This window comes from Pteropus alecto, unplaced genomic scaffold (genome assembly GCF_000325575.1).
Source record: "Pteropus alecto unplaced genomic scaffold, ASM32557v1 scaffold86, whole genome shotgun sequence".
Taxonomy (NCBI): Eukaryota; Metazoa; Chordata; class Mammalia; order Chiroptera; family Pteropodidae; genus Pteropus; species Pteropus alecto.
In genome coordinates this window covers 18,017,464-18,036,768 of record NW_006442109.1, presented here as the reverse complement: position 1 = coordinate 18,036,768, position 19,305 = coordinate 18,017,464, and the positions used below count along the sequence as shown (strand labels likewise).

The window sequence follows — 19,305 nt, the reverse complement described above, 5'->3', positions numbered from 1 at the left end:
TGTATACAAGAAGTATGGGTCAGTTTACTCTTTTACATATGGATGTCTAATTTTCTGGCACCATTTGTGAAAAGGCTATCCCCATTAAGTTATCTGTTGTCTCTATAAAATTAAAAAACAATCAATTGATCATATTTGTGTGCGTCTATATCTGAATGTTCTATTCTGTTTTCACGATTTTTATGTCTGTCTTTTCACCAATACCACATTATCTTGATTTCTGCCAAAATAAATACAACAACAGATGGTGGATACAAAACATAGAGTCAAATATATGACGATAATAGCACTAAGAATGGGAAGCTGGGATAAACAGAATTATACTTTTACAAAGTTCTCACACTGTGATATGTTTGAAGGTAGACTAAGTTAATGAAGTATACTGTATTCTCTAGAACCACCACTTAAGAGTTATAGCTAAAAACAAAGATAAAAATGGAATACTAAAAAAAAAACTCAAATTACCCAAGAGATGAAGAAGGATCTCGCTCACTTGCTCTAGACCTAAATTTTTAATTTCCTACTGTGTATCAAAGGATGCTTTACATGTCCAATATATTCATCAACATTCACCAAGTATTTACTGAATATCTACTCTATTCTAGATACTGTGATAGGTACCAGGTAAAACAGTGATGAATAAAATAGGCATTGCCTTTATGGAACTCAGAATCCAATGGGAGACAGACACTGAAAACACCTGCAAATAAATATAATTTCAAATTCTGAGAACTACAATTAAAAATCAAACTGGATACTATGATACAAAGGACAAAGGTAGACAATACCAGGGTTCAGATCACCAATATTGCCAGTTCTCTTCCCCTTCTAGGCCTATGGGAGATTTATACTTCCCTAGCCCTTTAAAAGTACTTGTGCCAGTGCTCTGAACAATGAAATATACGCAGAAATAATGTACCACTTCTAAGCAGAGCATTTAAAAACCAGTTTGCAATCCTCCATGTGCTATTCCCCTGCCTCGGCACCACTCAATGGTGAACCCTTTTTTGAATTTCTGAGGTAAAGGAGCCCTCTTGCCAACTCACATTGGACATATAATGTAAAAAGATAATTCTTTAAGTTTCTGATATTTTAGTGTTGTTAAAATAGCATAATGTAGTCTAATCTGAATGATTAAAAAAAGCTTTTTATGGCAAGACCCAAAATAAATGGGACATAGGGAGAAAGTTTCAGAAGAAATTTTCAGAAGAAGGTCTGTTTTACAGACTACATTAAAGCCTTTGATTGTGAGGATTATGAAAAGCTATGGGTTGCTCTGAAAAAAATGGTGTGTCTCAGCCCTCAATTGTCCTCGTGTGTAACCTGTATTATGAAGAGGAAGCCACTGTCAAGACTGAATACAAAAAGAGACAGAATGGTGTCCTATAGGCAAAGATGTCAGAAAAGGGTGCATTTTATCTCCCTACTTAATTTGTATCCATAACATATGAAAAGTTGGTCTAGACTCAGAAAGGAGTGAAAATTGGTGGAAGAAATATTAATAACTTAAGATATGTGGATGATACCATCCTACTGGCAGAAAATAGTAATGATTTTAAATGACTGATAAAACAAAGAAAGTGCCAAAGCAGGACTGTACTTGAACATCATGAAGACAAAAATCATAGCTACAGAGTACACAAGTTATAGAAAATAAAGACATCAAAATTCTTAAAGATTTTTGCTTACCTTAGTTCATTAAGTGGAGCCTGCCACCAAGAAGTCAAGAGGAGGCTGAGACTCAGAAGGGCAGCAATGGAAGAATTAGGAAAACTCACAAGAACAAAGATGTGTCATTAGAGACCAAGGTTAAGATCACCCACACTCTCACTGCCCCAATTACTATGTATAGATGTGAAAGTTGCACAGTAAAGAAAACTGATAGGAAAAAAATAATTTATTTGATATATGGTATTAGAGAACACTACAGATACCCTGGACCACTAGAAAGATACACAAGTGATTCACAGAGTATCTGACCTCCAGAAGTTTCCTTAAAAATGTCTGATTTTTAAATTCTTTATATTCATTTTTCTTTTTTGATCTTTTGTGGAAAACAAAAAAGACCTGTGTGTAAGCTGAGAGAATTAGGGGAAAAATGAGTAGAGCAGCACACTTAAGCTGGGCTCCAGGAGGACATGGGGGTCCCAGGGTAATCTTAGCAGCTAAAGTCAAAATGCTATATAATCTCTCCAAAGGCGAATTATAAATGGCCAACACGTATATGAAAAAAAATGCTCAATATCACTATCATCAAGGAAATGCAAATCAAAATCACAATGAGACATCACAGAAACTGGAACTCTTGTATACTACTGATAGGAACAAAAAATAGCATAGCTGCAATGGGAAACAATACAAAGTTTCCTTAAAAAAAAAAATTGAATTACCGTATGATTTAGCTATCCCACTGCTGGGTATGTATTCAAATAAAATTGAAAACAGAATATCGAAGAGATAACTCCACTCACAGGTTCTTTACAACATTGTTCACAATAGCCAAGATATGGAAACAATCCAAATGTCCATCGATGACTAAAATGTAGTATATACACACAATAGAACATTATTCAGCCTTTAAAAAGAAGGAAATCTGTCCATACATGACCACATAATAAACCTGGAGGACACTGTCCTAAGTGAAAAAAGGTAGTCACAAAAGTACAAATACCACATGATTCTGCTTACATGAGGTATCTAAATTAGCCATATTCATAGGAACAGTAGAACGGTGGTTTCAAGGGCCTAGGAAAAAGGGGAAGTGGAGAGTTGCTGTTGCATGGGTATAAAGCTTCAGTTACACAAGACAAATTTTAAAGATCTGCTGTACAACATTCTGCCTGTAGTTAACATAATAACATTGTGCACTTAAATTGGTTAAGAGGGTAGGTTTCACATTGTGTTCTTACCACAACAAGAAAGTGTTTCACAAAGTGGGGGAGAGCAGCCCTCTTAAGCTAAATTCCATGAGGACAAGGGATCCCAGCATATTCCTTCATAGCTCAGAGGTCAAAATGCTGCAGAAAATAGAGAAGAACTCCACATCTTCATGTGCAAGATAAAGTGCTCCAGGGCAAGCAGAACCATGTTGGAACTGCGAGGGTGGGCAGCTGTAGGCACCTCAGCAGAGTCCTAAGATCAAGAGCATCAGCACCGTCCTGTGAGGACCATAAAGCAATGATCATGTGCCTTTAACAGTTATAAAGGCAGGAGAAATGAGTGAGAGGAAGACAGCTTAAATTTAAAAAGAAATGAGAGCGCTGTTTGTGAGCACATGCTACGCCCCCGAGGACTGCCAGAAATAAGAGTTTTTTGGAGCTAAGGAACTAAAATACATAGGAAGTACATGAACCACTAATTTAGGCTTAGATGAATATTTCCTCTCCAAAGACTGGTAGGACTTGGAAAAATAGAATAGTGTATTTTAGTAAAGAAAATTAAAATTAGGTTCTTGAAAGCAGGCTTATCCTAAAAATATTCATGTGTTGGATAAGGCAGGGTTAATAAAACAGCTTTAGGACCTACTATCCTGTGTCCTTTAAGTTGCCTGAAATGTTTTGGGAAAATGAACAGTATTACTTAAAGTAATTTATAGTCTTTCAGTGTTGAATGTTGTTACTTAAAATGTGATCATTGCAATTAAGAAATTTTAGTAGAGCTAAATACTTTTATCTCTTAAATTATCTTTTTCCCAAAAACTTTTTTATGAAAAAAAACTCCCTTGGTATAAAAATTTATTTTGGTAGACCAAACTATTTTTAATAGCTATACTTTTGGTGAGAATACATATATAAATGATTACTCATATATATGTATTCACTTGATCCAGTCTATCACTAATAATTAGAAAAAAGATATCTGATGTAATGACACATTTTATTCTATTTCTTTATAACATTTGGCACAGGGCTAGGCATAACAATCCTACACTGGAGATGTTACAGATAGATGTAACTGTGTCCTCACCAAAAGAAATTTTAAAAGAAAAAAAAAAGATATGCTGCAGTTCTAACCCTTGATACCTTAAAATTAGACCTTCTTTGGAAGTATGGACATTGCAGATACAATTAGCTAAAGTCATACTGGAGCAGGTGGGCCCCTAATCCAGTAGGACTGATATCCTTAAAAAATGAATGCAATGTGAAGACAGACACATAGGGAGAATGTAATGATAATGAAGGCAAAGACTGGAGTTGTATACCTACAAACCAAGAAATGCTGAAAATTGCCAACAAACCATGAGAAGTCAGGGAGAGTAAATGTGCATGGCCCTGTGGGCACCTTTATTTTGGACTTCTGGCCTCCAGGACCAGGAGACAGTAACTTTGTTGTATTGCACCACAGTTTGTGGTACTTTGTTAGGCAGCCCTAAGAAACGAATAACAGATGGTAATAAGGCCAGTGATTGGAGGCCCTTTACTTTCACTGAATCTCTTGCTCCATTTTGTCCTTCCCTCACCCCTAAAGTTCTTGAGAAGCCACCTGAGACACATTCATTGTTTCCAATTCTTTGATCCTTCCCACTAACACATAATCCATGCCACTAGCCACATAACTTTGCAAGTACCTACCATTAGAGTAGGTGTAAATGCTTCCTCATCCACTTGATGGACTTGGTCATGAAATTGCTTCGACCAATGAAATAAGGAAAGAAGGGACAGTGTGCCGATTTCAAGCTGAAGTCTTAAGGAGGCCTGGCAAGTCTCCTACAGTCTTCTTGGAGCTTCTTCCATCTACCATGAGGAAAAATGCCTTCGATAGCCACTGATCACAGAATGAAAAGACATGGAACAGAATCCAAATCATTGTCTATACCAAGGCCACTCAATTCAAGCCAAGCCCAAGAAATCTATAATAGCAAAACCTACAAACCCACAAGTGAAAAATACAGAAAGTCCTTACTTAATGTCATTCATAGGTTCTGTAACTTCAACAAACAATGAAACCAATTTTACCATAGGCTCATTGACATACACAAGAGTTAAGTACCTATAGTATCTTATCAATGTTATAATGAAATGACATTCAAGGACATGCTGCGCTTTGGTAAGCTACTGAGTTTGAGGGGTCATTATTAGGCATTATTATAAACAGCCAACTGGAACATTCACAATAATCATAGTTTTTAATCCTTATTTGGACTCTTGCTACATATTCCTACCTGATTTCCTGAACTAAGTCTGATTCTGTCTTCTGCCAATCAAATCATTAAACTCAAATTGTAGAGTGCATTATTTTGCCCATTCACAAAAGTGACTAACCGTCAAATGATTAACCCACCTTCATGCATTTTGAATTACTGTACATATTCCAAACTGGAAGCAGTAGCAACTTCAAGAATCACAGTTGCATAAACCACAGGCATCAATGATATGGTTTTAACATAGCTCGTTCTCTTACAAGCTTAAAATGCTGAGCCACAGAAATAGCTTAATTAGTCTCAGCTTTCTTCCAAGGTAAGAGAGATGCTATCAAGTATTCCTGAATTAAGGGTTAAGGTTTCCAAGAAGTCGTGACCTACCTCCCAACCCCCTGCTTGCTCTGAGGAGGCAGCTAAAGAAATCAGCCAAGTGATCCCAAGAACTCTACTACAAGGAGGTTCTGCATAAGAACCTCCACAAGGTCTGTTCTCCATTAACAGTCTCTATGCCATAAGCTGTTTGCCAGTAATAAATGTAACCAGGCAGATCCATCCCATCTCTTCTAAATGCACGTGTGCATGCATGCACACACTTTTAGAAAAAAATTGATCAGGTACAAGGATGATGAGAGACCTTACAGTAACAGTTACAAGAGTGATAAGAGAACTTACAGTAAAGCAAAGATGTTCACACAGGTATTGAAACTCTGACCATGACATCATAAGGCATCATTAATAGCTAATACCTATTGAGAAACTATATCAGATGCTGCTCTAAGTGCTTTGCATATATTGACTCTCCTAATCCTTACAACTATCATATTAAATATGACTATTATTGTCACCTTACAGATACAAAAAATGAGACAAAGAGGTAAGTACTTTTGCCATTTTACAGCTAGTTCAGTGGTAGAGTCAGAATTTGAACCTAGTCATTCTTGCTCCATAGTCTGCAATTTTAGCCAGGATGCTATGTTACCCAAAACACACACACACCAGTCTCACCAACTATGTTTTTAGCAGAAATCGCTTCCTCGTAGCTTCTAGGAAATGGGACCACTCTCCAGAGAAGAGGTTTAAAAAAAACCCTTTGCTGTAAGACAGGATGATACTCTTGCTTAATTTTACCCCAAAGTACTATATGACCTGGAAGCAGCTGCAACTCATAATTTGTTCTCAGTGAAAATTATCCTCTAGTATAATGGTTCTGAAAGTTTAATGGTCATGACATTCACTTGTCCAGCTTATTAAAAATGCATTTTCAGGGGACCTAGCTTTCAGAGTCTGACTCACTAGATCTGGGATCGGGTCCAGTAATCTGTGCTGTTAACAATCCTTCACCACCATCTCCAGGCAAACCTAGTGGAGAGGGCTCCCAGACCACACTATGTCAAGTGTTGCTCCTAGGAACAGACAATTTCCATTATGAATCAAGGGATGGGGGGGTTAGATGAGATAATTCTAGTTATGAATGAGGCAGGATTTACATGAAACAATTCTAGTTGTTTTGAGGAAGGTTACATTGGTTCTTGTGTGACATAAGACATAAACAAGAACTGTGACATTTTTAAGGACAAAAAACTGTTGCTAGTAAAATGGTAATATATTAGAAAGAGCATGAACATGAGAGTTAGAGAAACGTGTAATTGTACCCCAGACTTCCTGCTTCACTAATCGTGTGCCTTGGGAAACTGGGCCTCCATTTTCTCAATTGTAAACCTGAGGTGATATTGCATACTATTTGGTCACAAGCTGAGACAATTTATATCGATTCCCACCACAAACCAGAAAAGTGGGCACATACCTTTATTTCCTGCCCAGGATGTGCACACGAGGCTGCAGGTGGAAGCCATCTTGCCACCATGAAATGAGCAGAACGACAGAGGAAGCGTATGTCTAACGGGATCATCAAATACCATTCCAGCTCTGCACTGCCCACCTCTCGAGGTTTTGCCAAGTATATAAAACACCAGATTTAAGCCATAGACTTTCAAGTTTTTGTTACTTACCACTGAATGTAATCATTATCTGATACAATAGAATTGTGTAATTTTATTAGTTCTTTATGCCTTATATTTTTCCAAACATGGAAAGAATATCTCATTTGTTTCCACCCCCAGAAAAATCTGTATTATGAATTCATACTACAAAACCTTTCCTATGTGTTCCCATTACTAATTTTCTTCTTTGTGAAGTCACAGAAAATGAAAATAGTTTATAAAAGAAAAAATGCCTAGTATATTTTTTTTTTTTTTTTTTTTTTTTTTTTAGGCAAGGCAATCCTTGGTTGACCTCACAAATTGCAAGGACCTTGTCAACTTACAATCCCTTTTTATTTTTTTATATCTACAGCACCTGTCTTCCTAGGTGGTCTCCCATCCAAGTACTAACCAGGCCCAACCCTGCTTAGCTTCCGAGATCAGATGGGACCAGGCTTGTTCAGGGTGGCATAGCCGTAGACTAGTATGTTTTCTTTGAGCAGTAAACAGTATGTTTATTTCATTTTTCCGTGAAACTTTACTAATAAGCCAACAAACAAATGATTTGTGAGCATTTACAGAAAGTAGTCATCACTATAAAGTGGTATGATTAAGAACAAGCCTTGTCAAATGAATGGCTTTACCTAAAAAATAAGTTTGTGGCATTGATTGATCATGCATATATTACAGATATCACTCCTGGATAAGATGGAGAAATGCAGATTGGATGAAATGTGGCTAGGCAGGATTCTGATTGAACAATTATGCCCAAAGAGGGCCAGTTAATGAGTGGATGTTAAGGAAATTCAACAGCATCAATATTTTATCAATATCCTGGAAAAAGATATAAAAGATATGTTTGTCAACTTTGTAGGTAAGCTATGAGGAATAATTTGTTACAGGAAAGAATCAAGATCTAGTAATCTCCCAAAGATAGTTAATAGAGATAAAAAGAACCTTGATTTTATGACCAAAAGAACGAAATAACCAAGAATGTTTTGTGAAGCCAAGCTTGATAGTAGTTGACGCAATAAAGAGGACAAACTCCAAATAACTATTGAAATGCCTAAAAAAGCTAATGCAAACCCAGGCTAATTTAACAAAAGTATAATTTTCTGATGGAGGTCTGTTGTTTTGATCGATACCTTTAATAAAGGTATAATGTATTTGAAGCAGGTGAGCCACATCTGGTGCACTATGTACAGTTGTGTGTACTATATCTGTGGTTTATATCATCTAAATCCTACCCGGAAATTCAAACCCTATATAAACTCTGGGACCAATACTATCCACTAAGCAGCCCTCCTTTTATTCACCCTAGATAGGTAATCCAACAGCTTAGTACAGTGGAATAGATGGCAGAGAAAAATATATTGCATTCTTAGCTCCAAGATTTGATAGGCGATAGAAACATTAGGAACTGCTTACAAATAAGGAGATAAAGTATTTCTTCCAGCCCTAATTAGCTGGGTAGAAAGAGAGTTATTCTACAGCAGAAAAAAAAGAGGACAGGAGACATGCTCTACTCCTGCCTACCTGGACTGGACATTTACCTATTTCCCACCCTTCTCCTGACTTAACTCCCTTGTCATCTCCCTTCCAGGTACTGTCAGTAAATGGGAGTCACTGATGAAAGAATGGAGGAAGTGAGGAGGGAGGGCTAGAATATTTCTGCTTCATGACATTGGTTTAGGTAATGATTTCTTTAATAGGACACCTGAAGCTCAAACAACAAAAAGCAAAAATAGATAAATGGTACTACAAAACTAAAGAGCTTCTACACAGGAAAAGAAACCATCAACGGAGTGGAAATGCAACCCACAAAAAGGAAGAAAATATTTGCAAATCACATACAGGCATACCATGGAAATATTGCAGGTTTGTTTCCAGACTGCCATAATAAAGTGAGTATTGCGATAAAGCGAGTTGTAATATTTTTGCTGGTGAAGAGTCTTGCTTTCAGTTTGTAAAAAACACAATACCTGTGAAACACAATAAAGCTAAGCACAGTAAAACGAGGCATGCCTGTATCTGATAAGGAGTTCATGTCCAAAATATATAAGAAACTCCTACAACTCATTAGCAAAAAAAAGTAACTCAGTTTTTAAAAAATGGGCAAAGGACTTGAATAAACTTTTTCAAAGACGACATACAAATGGTAACAGATACATAAAAAGATGCTTATCATCAGGGAAATGCAAACCAAAGCCACAAGGTATCACCTTACACCTGTTAGCATAACTACAATTAAAAGAAAAAATAAGGGCTGACTAGGATGTGGAGAAATTGGAAATTTTACACACCATTAGTGGGAATGCAAAATGGTGCAATCACTATGGAAAACGGTATGATACTTGTTAAAAAGTTTTTTAAAAAGTTAAAAATGGAACTACATATGAGCTAACAACCCCACTTTTAGGTATATATCTGAAAGAATTTAAATAGAAATCTTGGAGACAGCTGCACTGCCATGTTTACTGCAGCAGTTTTCACAATAACCAAGACATGGAAACCTAAATATCCACTGACAGAAGAACAATTTTTTTTTAAAGTGGCATATATACACATGGTACATTACTCAGCCTTCAAAGAAGGAAATCCTGCTATATGTGATAATATGGATGAACCTGGAGGACATTGTGCTAGGTAAAATAAGCTAGTCATAGAAATGTAAACACTGCATTATTCCACTTACATGAATTATCTAAAATAGTCAAACTTATAGAAACAGAATAGAATGGTGTTTTCAGGGACTAAAAAGGGGGAAGTAGGGAGTTGCTGTTCAATAATATAAAGTTCCAGTTATTCAACTTGAGTAAATTCTAGTGATCTGCTGTACTAACTGTACTTACAGTTGACAACACTGTATTGCACACTGAAAAATTTAAAAGTGCAGTTCTCAGGTTAGAAGTTATCGCAATAAAAAAGCTTTGTAAGTGCCAAAAGGTGAACCTTTTAAAAATCAAAATATTAGGAGTAAATAGTATGGCAAAAGCTAAAGACTTAGGGAGTTGAAAGTTCAGATTAAAGAACTCAAAACAATGAGAAAAGATGAGAAATTTTTCAAAGGAAAGAATATCAAAGATGTAAATGCCAACAACTGCCTAATAGCAGAAAAATCATAATCATCTCAATAGAGGCAAAAATATTTTTTGCTAAAATTCAAGATCCATTCATAAATTAAAAACAAAACACTAGCGACCTAAAAATAGGAAAGAATTCCCAAGTCTAAGATATATACCAAAAAAAAATTGCAAAAAAAGAAAAAAAAGTACTGAGGAGGAAGAGAAATAAATGAGAATGTTCGGTAAGACTGGATTTTTTTTAAAAATCAACCTACAAAAATATATCAGTAGCATTTCACTAAATCTAAAGTGACTGTCCAGAAAACAAAGTTACCGTTTTAAATAGCAACAGAAAAAATAAAGTGCCCAAGTTTTAGTTTAAAGAAACTAAGTTCTCTATGGAGAAATCTTTTTAAAGTTTAATAAAGGACATAGAAGATGACCGATATAGAAATTTCCATAATTGCAGGTGAGAGGAATTATTATAAGGTACTATTTCATTTTCAGATTAATCAAATTTAATGTAACCCTAATCCAAACTCCAGATGGATTCAAGGAACTCATTTACTATAAGATGCGTATGAAAATAAAGGAACATGATTAACAAACATCCTTGAAAAGAATTAAGAAAATACAGACATGAAGATATAGTATAAAAACTGATAAAAATTAGTATATTAGTACAAAAAAACAGACAAATGATCTAATGGAATAGAGAGCTGAGATATACACATTTACATATGGGAACTTAATATGTAATTTTTTTTAAAAAAAAGTCACCACAAATCAATGATGAAAGGGTAATTACTTACATAGGGCTGGGAAAACTTGTTTGTGCATTGAGAAAAATTAAAATGGATTCCTATTTAACTCCAAAGCAGACTCCAAATGGAATAAAGACCTAAACATGAAAGGAAAACTAGAAAGTCGAAGAAAATATGAAAGGATAGCCTCAAGGTAAAGGCAGGAAAGAATCTCTTAGAATGACACACACAAACCACAATGCAAAAATGGAATTTGACTATACCAAAATTAAGAATTTCTGTACAAAGATACCATGAAAAGAGCTAAACAGATGACAGATTAAGAAGACACTACCAATGTTCAAACTTAATAAGGATCTGACATATTTTAAAAATGACGAATTCCTGTAAATCACTAAGATAAAAACTCCAGTGAGATAATGGTCAAAGAATATAAACAATTTAAGAAGAGGAAACCCAAAAAGCTAATACGCATATGAAAGGATGGTCATACCTATTAGAAATCAGAAAAATGCAAGGTAAAACAATAATACTGTATCATTTTATGCCTAATAAACTGAGAGAAAATGGCCAGGCAATGCCAACACTTCTTGGTGCCTGTACTGACTGCTCTGTAGAATATCTGCACCAATCACTGGCAGCACTTAAGTGAATTATATACTCTGACTTCAAAAACTCTACACATAAGCAAATATCACAAAGAAATTCTCACACAGGTCCATTAGGAGACATGTATAAAGATATTTATTGCAGTTTTATTTGTGATAGGATGTGGATGAAGCTAATCCACACATCTCCCCACTCCCACCCCAGGAAAATGGATACACAATATATGATACACCACAAGGTAGCATAATGGGGTAAGAAGTAATAGACTAGATGTATGCACTACCACAAAGATGGGTCACCAAAAAGCAGCTCTGAGAAATAAATAGTATCTATATGATAAAGCACTAGTATCAAGAATATATAAACAACTCTTACAACACAATAAAGACAAATAATCTAATTTAAAAATGAACAAGGATTTGAATAAATGTGTGTGTTTATTGGAAAAAATAAAAATAAAAAAATAAACAGTATACTATAAAAAATCATTTATATAAGATATGTAGATAAGATAAACAATGAAGTCTGGAATTTGCTTCAAAATAGTACAGGTAGAGTGGCAGTAAATGGAGAGTTTGGAGAAGTTACAAATAAAATAATATGGGCCGTGAGTTTATAATTATTGAAGTTTGTAATGAATACAAAGTGTTTATAATTTTCTCTACTTTTGTACTGATTTTGTGTAATTTTTAAATGCGTGTATACAAAATACAAATTTTACCAAAAAAATAGAGAATATACATAAAATGCACCAGAATGATTACCTGAGAAGTGGGAGGAGTGGTTTAGATATAAAATGTACGCTAGTGATAATACATGTATGATCCTTCTTGTTAACTGGTATATTACCATTAATTTTTCACTTCAGAGAAGTTTGGATGTCTGTGGCAATAAAAGGTTATTGTAGTATGTCCCATTACTTGGAAGTCATTGCTTTCATTTGCCAAAGCAAACAGATGAAACAATGTTCCTTAACTCAAAAATCAATTCAATACCATGACCCTCCCTTTAACACTATTTCCCAAGTGCCTTCAGTGGCACATATTTCACTATCGATTTACTATTACTGCTTAATATTTACTTATTTCTGAGTAATTGGTTAATTTTTTTCTCTTACAATTTTCAAACCTTAATATTTGCCCTGTATTCCTAAGTAACTCATGTTTTGCATATTTTAAAACACTCAACTTGAACAACAATACTAGAATAAAGGAGTAAAAAGAACTATTAATTACAATAAAATGTTGGCTGTTTTTATTTCATCTTCTAATATGTCTTTTAGACTTGAGGCCATACATGTGTTACTCTGAGAAGTAAACTGAACACTGCATATAATCAAGCTCCACCGAATTCAAAACCAGCCTCGATATGATAAACCAGTAGAAGATTTTTTGTTTACCCATTATCTTAAATGGAAAAATAAATAGAATACAGCAATTATTCTGAGTCCTCAAGCAAATGTTAAAACAAAAGCATAGGTTCCAAAAGAGAGGAAAGAGGGAAGGAATGAAATGTAATACAATAAATGGTTCAAGCTAGGAGGTCTCAAATGTTAGCCTACATCAGAATCACCTGGAGAGACTTAAATCACAGATTTCTGATTCAATATGTCTGGGTAAGACCCCAAGAAACACTGTTCTAGCAAGTTCCCAATTGATGATGATGGTGGTGGTGCAAGGTTAAGACTCAAATCTCTCCAGCCCATGTCCAGGGCCCAAATCCTTGACTGCTAGAGTATACTGCCTACCATTCTAAGATGTTGTTTTGCTTAAAGCACTTTTTCCAAACTTCCAGAAATGTGTTTAACATGAACATATATAAGAAAAGTCTAACAGGATTCACCAAGATAATACTCCACTTAAAGAAATTGGACTTCTGGAAACTTTAACATGCCCAAATATTGTGCCAAACACTTTTAATTCACTCTTTCAACAAATGTTTATTAGGGACTAACCATGTGACCCAGCACTGTGCTAAGTACTGGCATACAGTATGAAAGAAACAGTCTTTACCTTCCTAAAGCTTACAATAAACTTTTAAAAAATAAGTCACAACAGGGGCTCCACTGGTTCATGTGATGTCTTCTAGCAAATTAGAAAAAGTTCCCAAACAGCAAATGGAGCCCTGGCTACATTTTAACTCCCATTTTACCCTGGGTTTGTCCCTTATACAGTGTACAACCTGCATAAGCAGTTGCTCTGAGACTCTTGTTTAAAGAAAGCCCTTAGGCTTAAACCTTGTCTTGTTTATTCCTATTTAATAAGCAATTGTCAAGCTCAACTAAGGATTTTCAAATCCCACAGGGTATTTCAAGGTTTTAGAGGGCTTTACAAGGTTGAATGGGAAATCTCAGAAGCAAAGATTGGATTATCATATTCCTCTGTCTATGAGATACTCTCACTGTTCCTAGAAACTCTTATTTTTTCCCCTATCACTAGTTTTTCTCCATTTCGCCTCTTCCAGGGAGCATACTGTTTTAAATACTAACTATAAAAATGTGAATGTATGAATATTTGTGTAGAACTGTACAAAAACTATATGTAGTCCTTTAAATGTAATGTATTCATGTTATTTTGAGGTCGAAGTGTTTTTCATTTCCAGAAATTGCATTATGCTGTACACTTTGCCTTGCTTTTCACTCACACTATATTTTTAAACTCTAAGCATGCAGTTGAATGTATGTCTAGTTCATTACTTCTAACTGCAGCAAAATATTCCATGGAGGGTATCTACCATATTGTTTTTTTCATTCCCTAAGCAATGAACACTTAGGTCACCATTGCTTAATAATCTCCAACAATATTATAATGAAAATTCAGGCTATTCAGTCTGGAATAATAATTACGAAACAAGAATCTAAACTTAATAATCACAAAACAAAAATCTAAACTTATGCAAAAAATAACTTCTCCATGTTAGAGAAAGTGTAACTAGAGTTGCCTTTTTACAGTGAACAAAGTAAAAGCAACAAAAACGACTCCTTCAAGGAACTGATACGAAATGCGTTCCCACAGGTGTGCTCCTGTAACCACTTAGAACCCGTGGACTGAGAAGAAACTATAAGTATCAGAAAGTTGAGGACAAATCACTTAGAAAAAATTAGTTTAAAAATTTAGAAAAGTGGTCATATTAACCTAGTAAATGGTATTTTTATAGCAACTATATAAGTAAAAGTAAGCCTTATCCCACTTAAAAGGATATCGCCCAACTGCTTCTTAGTTTATACATAGTTCTCATTCTAGGATAGTTTGGGATTATAAGAAGAAAAACTGTTTTCAATACTCGGACAAACAGACCCTCAGTATTTGTAGTCACCAAAGGTTCTCAAAGCTGTACTTCAGAATCACCTATCGAAAAATTCTATCGTCAGGGCTTCATGCTGGGCCACTTAATTCAGATTCTCTAGAAGTGAGCCCAGGAGTGGTGTATTTTAAAACTTCTCATGTAACGGAAATGTGCAGATAGTACTGAGAGAAATCACTGAGCTGACCACTTCAAGTTACAAGTACTCACTTAGAATGTTAATAAGGATATCAACAGCAAGTAACAGAAAACATTGCCTCAAATCGGCAAAAACAATGAGGGAATTCATCAGCTCACCTGGTCACAAGTCATTAGCACAGAAAGACTTCTGTAAAGATGCGTGCAGGTCGCTGCCATGTATCTGCAAAGCTCTGCCACAACTGCTCTAACTGAGGCCTTCTACCTCAGGCTGGTAACAAGATGATTTGTAGCCACTTCAACACCACAAATCTGAATATGCCCAGGAGCTGTTTCTGTACAGCAATGAAAGCTTTCCCAGAAGTCCCCGTTCTATAACCACTCAAAGCTAATTGGCCAGAACTTGGTTCTAAGATGACGATTACCAAATACTAGTGGAGGCTGACGGTTCTCAAACTTGATTGTGCATTAGAATCACCTGGAGAGCTTGTTAAACCACAGGTCACTGAGCCCTATCCCCAGTTTCTTATTTAGTTTGATGCACTTTGGGAACCACCTGCTGAGAATGTAAGCAGCCCTCCCTAAACCAAAGGGCTATGTAAAAGAGTAAATACCTGTGGTCATTTAAATACGTCCACAAATTCCCTGACACTTCTTTCAAAAGGTAGACTCTAATTCTCCTTTCCTCAACTGTGGGCTGGACTTAGTGGCTTAGTTAAACTTAACTTCTAACAAACAGAATAAAGTGGAAGTGATGGTGTATGACTGAAATGGTAGTCTCTAAAAGACTGAGGCTTCCATCTTGGTCTCTCTCTCTTGAATCATTCACTCTGAAGGAAACAAATGGCCATGTGGTGAGGAGACCAAGGAGAATGACACATGGTAAAGAACTAAGGCCTGCAGCCAACAGCCCTGTGAGCAAGCTCTCTCTGAAGCAAATCCTCCAGCTCCCGTCATCAGATGACTGCAGCCCTCGCCATTTTTCTGACTGCAAACTCATGAGACACTGAGCTAGAACCCCCCAAGTTAACTGCTCCTGAATTCCTAAGCCACAGAAACTGTAAGATTATAAATGTTTGTTGTTTTAAGCCACTACGTTTTGAGGGTGATTTGTTAGGCAGCAATAGGTCACTAATACGATAAGTGAACAAAATTAGAAAGAAGGAGAGAAACCATCTTGAGTAATTGACAGTGTCTGGTGCAGCTTGCTCCGGTTTATGAAGGTTTCCTGTAAAAACACACATGCCTAGAAACTCAGTAAAACCAATTGGATTTTAAGGAACAACAGGAACCTAAAGGTCTTTCGATATCCAAGAAACTTCTAAGAATCTCAGCATCAAGAGCTCAGGGAATTTTACTGTCCTGCTGCTCCACAGACTAACTGAACAAATACCTGTTCTGTTCTCCTCTTCCTTTAGACCAGCCTTCTCACACTCTGTCTTCTGCCGCTAATTTCATAACCTCCATTTCTTTTTTCTGGTTTGTGCCTCTCCCCAGGGTTTCTCAGACTTTCGTTGCTACTCAAAGTCTGCGGACCAGCATCAGCAATTTTACCTGGAAGCGTGTCAGAAACACAACTTTGGGCCCCGCCCCAAACCTACTAATTCAGAATCAGCATTTAAATTATGGAAATTCTGCTCTACATCATGAACATTAGGCTTAAGGTCCCACTCTTACTTCAGTGTTTCCTAAATTTTGATGTACCTTGTAATTATCCGGGATCTTTAAAAAATACTAATGCCAGGCTTTCACCCTAGACATTCTGTCTTGATACGTACGAGATAAGACAGGCCACTGGAAGTTTTAAAAGCTTCCAGGTGATTCTCATGTCGAATAAAGTTTGGAAACTAACTAGTTTACAACTTTTTTTCTTGGTATTTTCCAATTAAATTTCAAAGAAGAAAGAATTTGATTAACCTGTTTTACCTTTTTATACAAAGGCATGCCATGGGCCTTCAATCATTCTATAAATTAACTCATTTTAATCCAATTAATTGTGGGAGAGTGAATATTGAGAGATTATATGACCCACTGCCACTCAGAAAGGCTATAAGGAATATATTTTCCTTCAGTGTAATGCTTCTCAATCTAATAGGCACATTAGAATAATCTGGGAGCTTTAAAAATCTCAATGCCTAAATCCTATAGAAAATTAATTCATAACCTCTGGGTTGAATCCAGGCAATAATAGTATATTAATCTGCACAGATGATTCCAATTTGCAGTCAACACTGAAAACCATTTCTAAAATAAATAGTGGGCATAGCAATGGACATATCTAAATAAACATTATTCCAAAACAAATACAAATCACAATTACTTTGGCTCTAAAATCATGGTTATTTGTTTTTGGCCTCCATCCAAAATTGGTTGAGTGAACAAAAGCATCAGGTAAGGGAAATAACATAGGTTTTAAATGACAGACCTGGGGTTTAACCCAGTGGTTGAGTGGATTAGGGTAAATTTTTAATCTTGAAAAATTTTAGTTTCCTCATTCACAAAATGAAGATAAAACCAATCTACTCAAAAGGTTATAAGAATCATAAATTTTGTAATGTACATAAAATACCTTAGACATTGTATGTGATCAGATGTTATTTGTTTCCTCTGCGTGTATGGGGGCATAATTTTCTTTAAAAAAGTGTAATTCTGGGTATAATTGGATGTAAACCTCTCACCAATTTATGGCATAGGAGTACTATAGTTATTCCAGTTTGACAAGAGAAAACTGAAGCTCAAAAAAGATTAAATAATAAGTAATAAAGCTGAGATTCAAACACAGGTTATCTCACCCCAAAGCCCAAATTATCAACCATCCCACTCTATCCCTTTCTAAAATAATAGCTACCTTCTTCTTGTCATAAAAGACAAATATCGGTGTGCATACTGGAGAGAACTGAGGTGTTGGGAAGGGGGAGAGTAATGTCTTTAGTGATGTGATATGGCATATGTGCTACCAGCATTCTGGCAATTATTGTGCTCTTTTTCTTCCTTCAGTCCAAGCTGTCAACTGCAGACCTCTCAGACCTGTCCTAGAAGGCCACAATGCAATTCTTTAAAGATGCTACTGTCCGTGTATTTCTGAAAAATCACCAGAATATGTTTATTTTTTCATACACAATCCTCGCCTACATAAGCATAACATACATAGTCTGTATTTTCAGAAACTAAGAAATGTAAGAAATACAAACCTATAAATAACCATTTTTACTTAACCTCTACCCTCTCTGTCTTTCAATTTCATCCAACTTATCTCTCCTATAGAAGCCAATTATAATTGTCGCTTGATTTTTTTTTGGATGTATCTCTTTTCTTGTTTATCTTGCTTCTGCTATCTTGTTGTAGTTAATTCCTGCAATATCCCTTGGTAAATTCATTAGCTGGGATGATTTTCAATTTAACTAAATTTCATTTGTGCTTGTTTGCATCATTTCAACATACTCATCCCTGTATAATCCTTCAGCTTAAAATACATGCAGAAAAGATGTCTATCAAGACTTAACAGACTTAAGAGTCAGAACTGGAGCAAGCCCAAGTCCTAAATAGAAAAGTTTAATTTAAAATAAAATTTGTCTTTGGCATACACTTACTCTCTTTAGTTTCTAGAACGTCTCACTATTCAGACCTTTTTATGAAAAAGGTGAAGGGATTAAGAAGTACAAACTGGTAGTTACAAAATAATCATGGGGATGTAAAGTACAGCATAGAGAATATAGCCAATAATATTGTAATAGCTATGTATGGTGCCAGGTGGATACTAGACTTATCAGAGAAATCACTTCATAAATTATATAAACATCTAACCATTATGCTATACACTTGAAACTAATATAATATTGAATGTCAAAATTAAAATTAAATTAAATAATAATATCCATGAGTCTATACCAACATAAATGAACTATTAAATAAAAAAAGGGAGAAGAGACAATTATGTAGATACTCCACCCTAAAGGAGAAATCTGAGAAACACTACTTCAGCAAGGTGATCAAGGTCAACATCAACAGTTGTTGTTGTTGTTGTACATCGTATTGATAGTACAACATGTACATCATATTGATAGTACATACCCTTGATGAAAATGACACTTTATATTGGTGGTCTTCCTCCTCAAAACCCATAACCTCAGTTTAATCATGAGAATAACTTCAGACAAATTTCACTAGAAGGGCATCCTGCAATGTGCCTGGCCAGTACTCCTCAAAACTGTCAGTCAGCAAAAACGAGAAAATCTGAGACACTATCACATCAAAGAGAAGCCTAAAGAGAGAACAACTAACTAATGCGATATCCTAGATGGGATCCT

General features: G+C 35.6%; 1 pseudogene; it reads right to left on the bottom strand.

Annotated features, from left to right (window-relative positions):
* Positions 1–7,483: 7,483 nt before the first annotated feature.
* On the bottom strand, positions 7,484–7,601 carry LOC112469877 (annotated as a pseudogene).
* Positions 7,602–19,305: the final 11,704 nt, after the last annotated feature.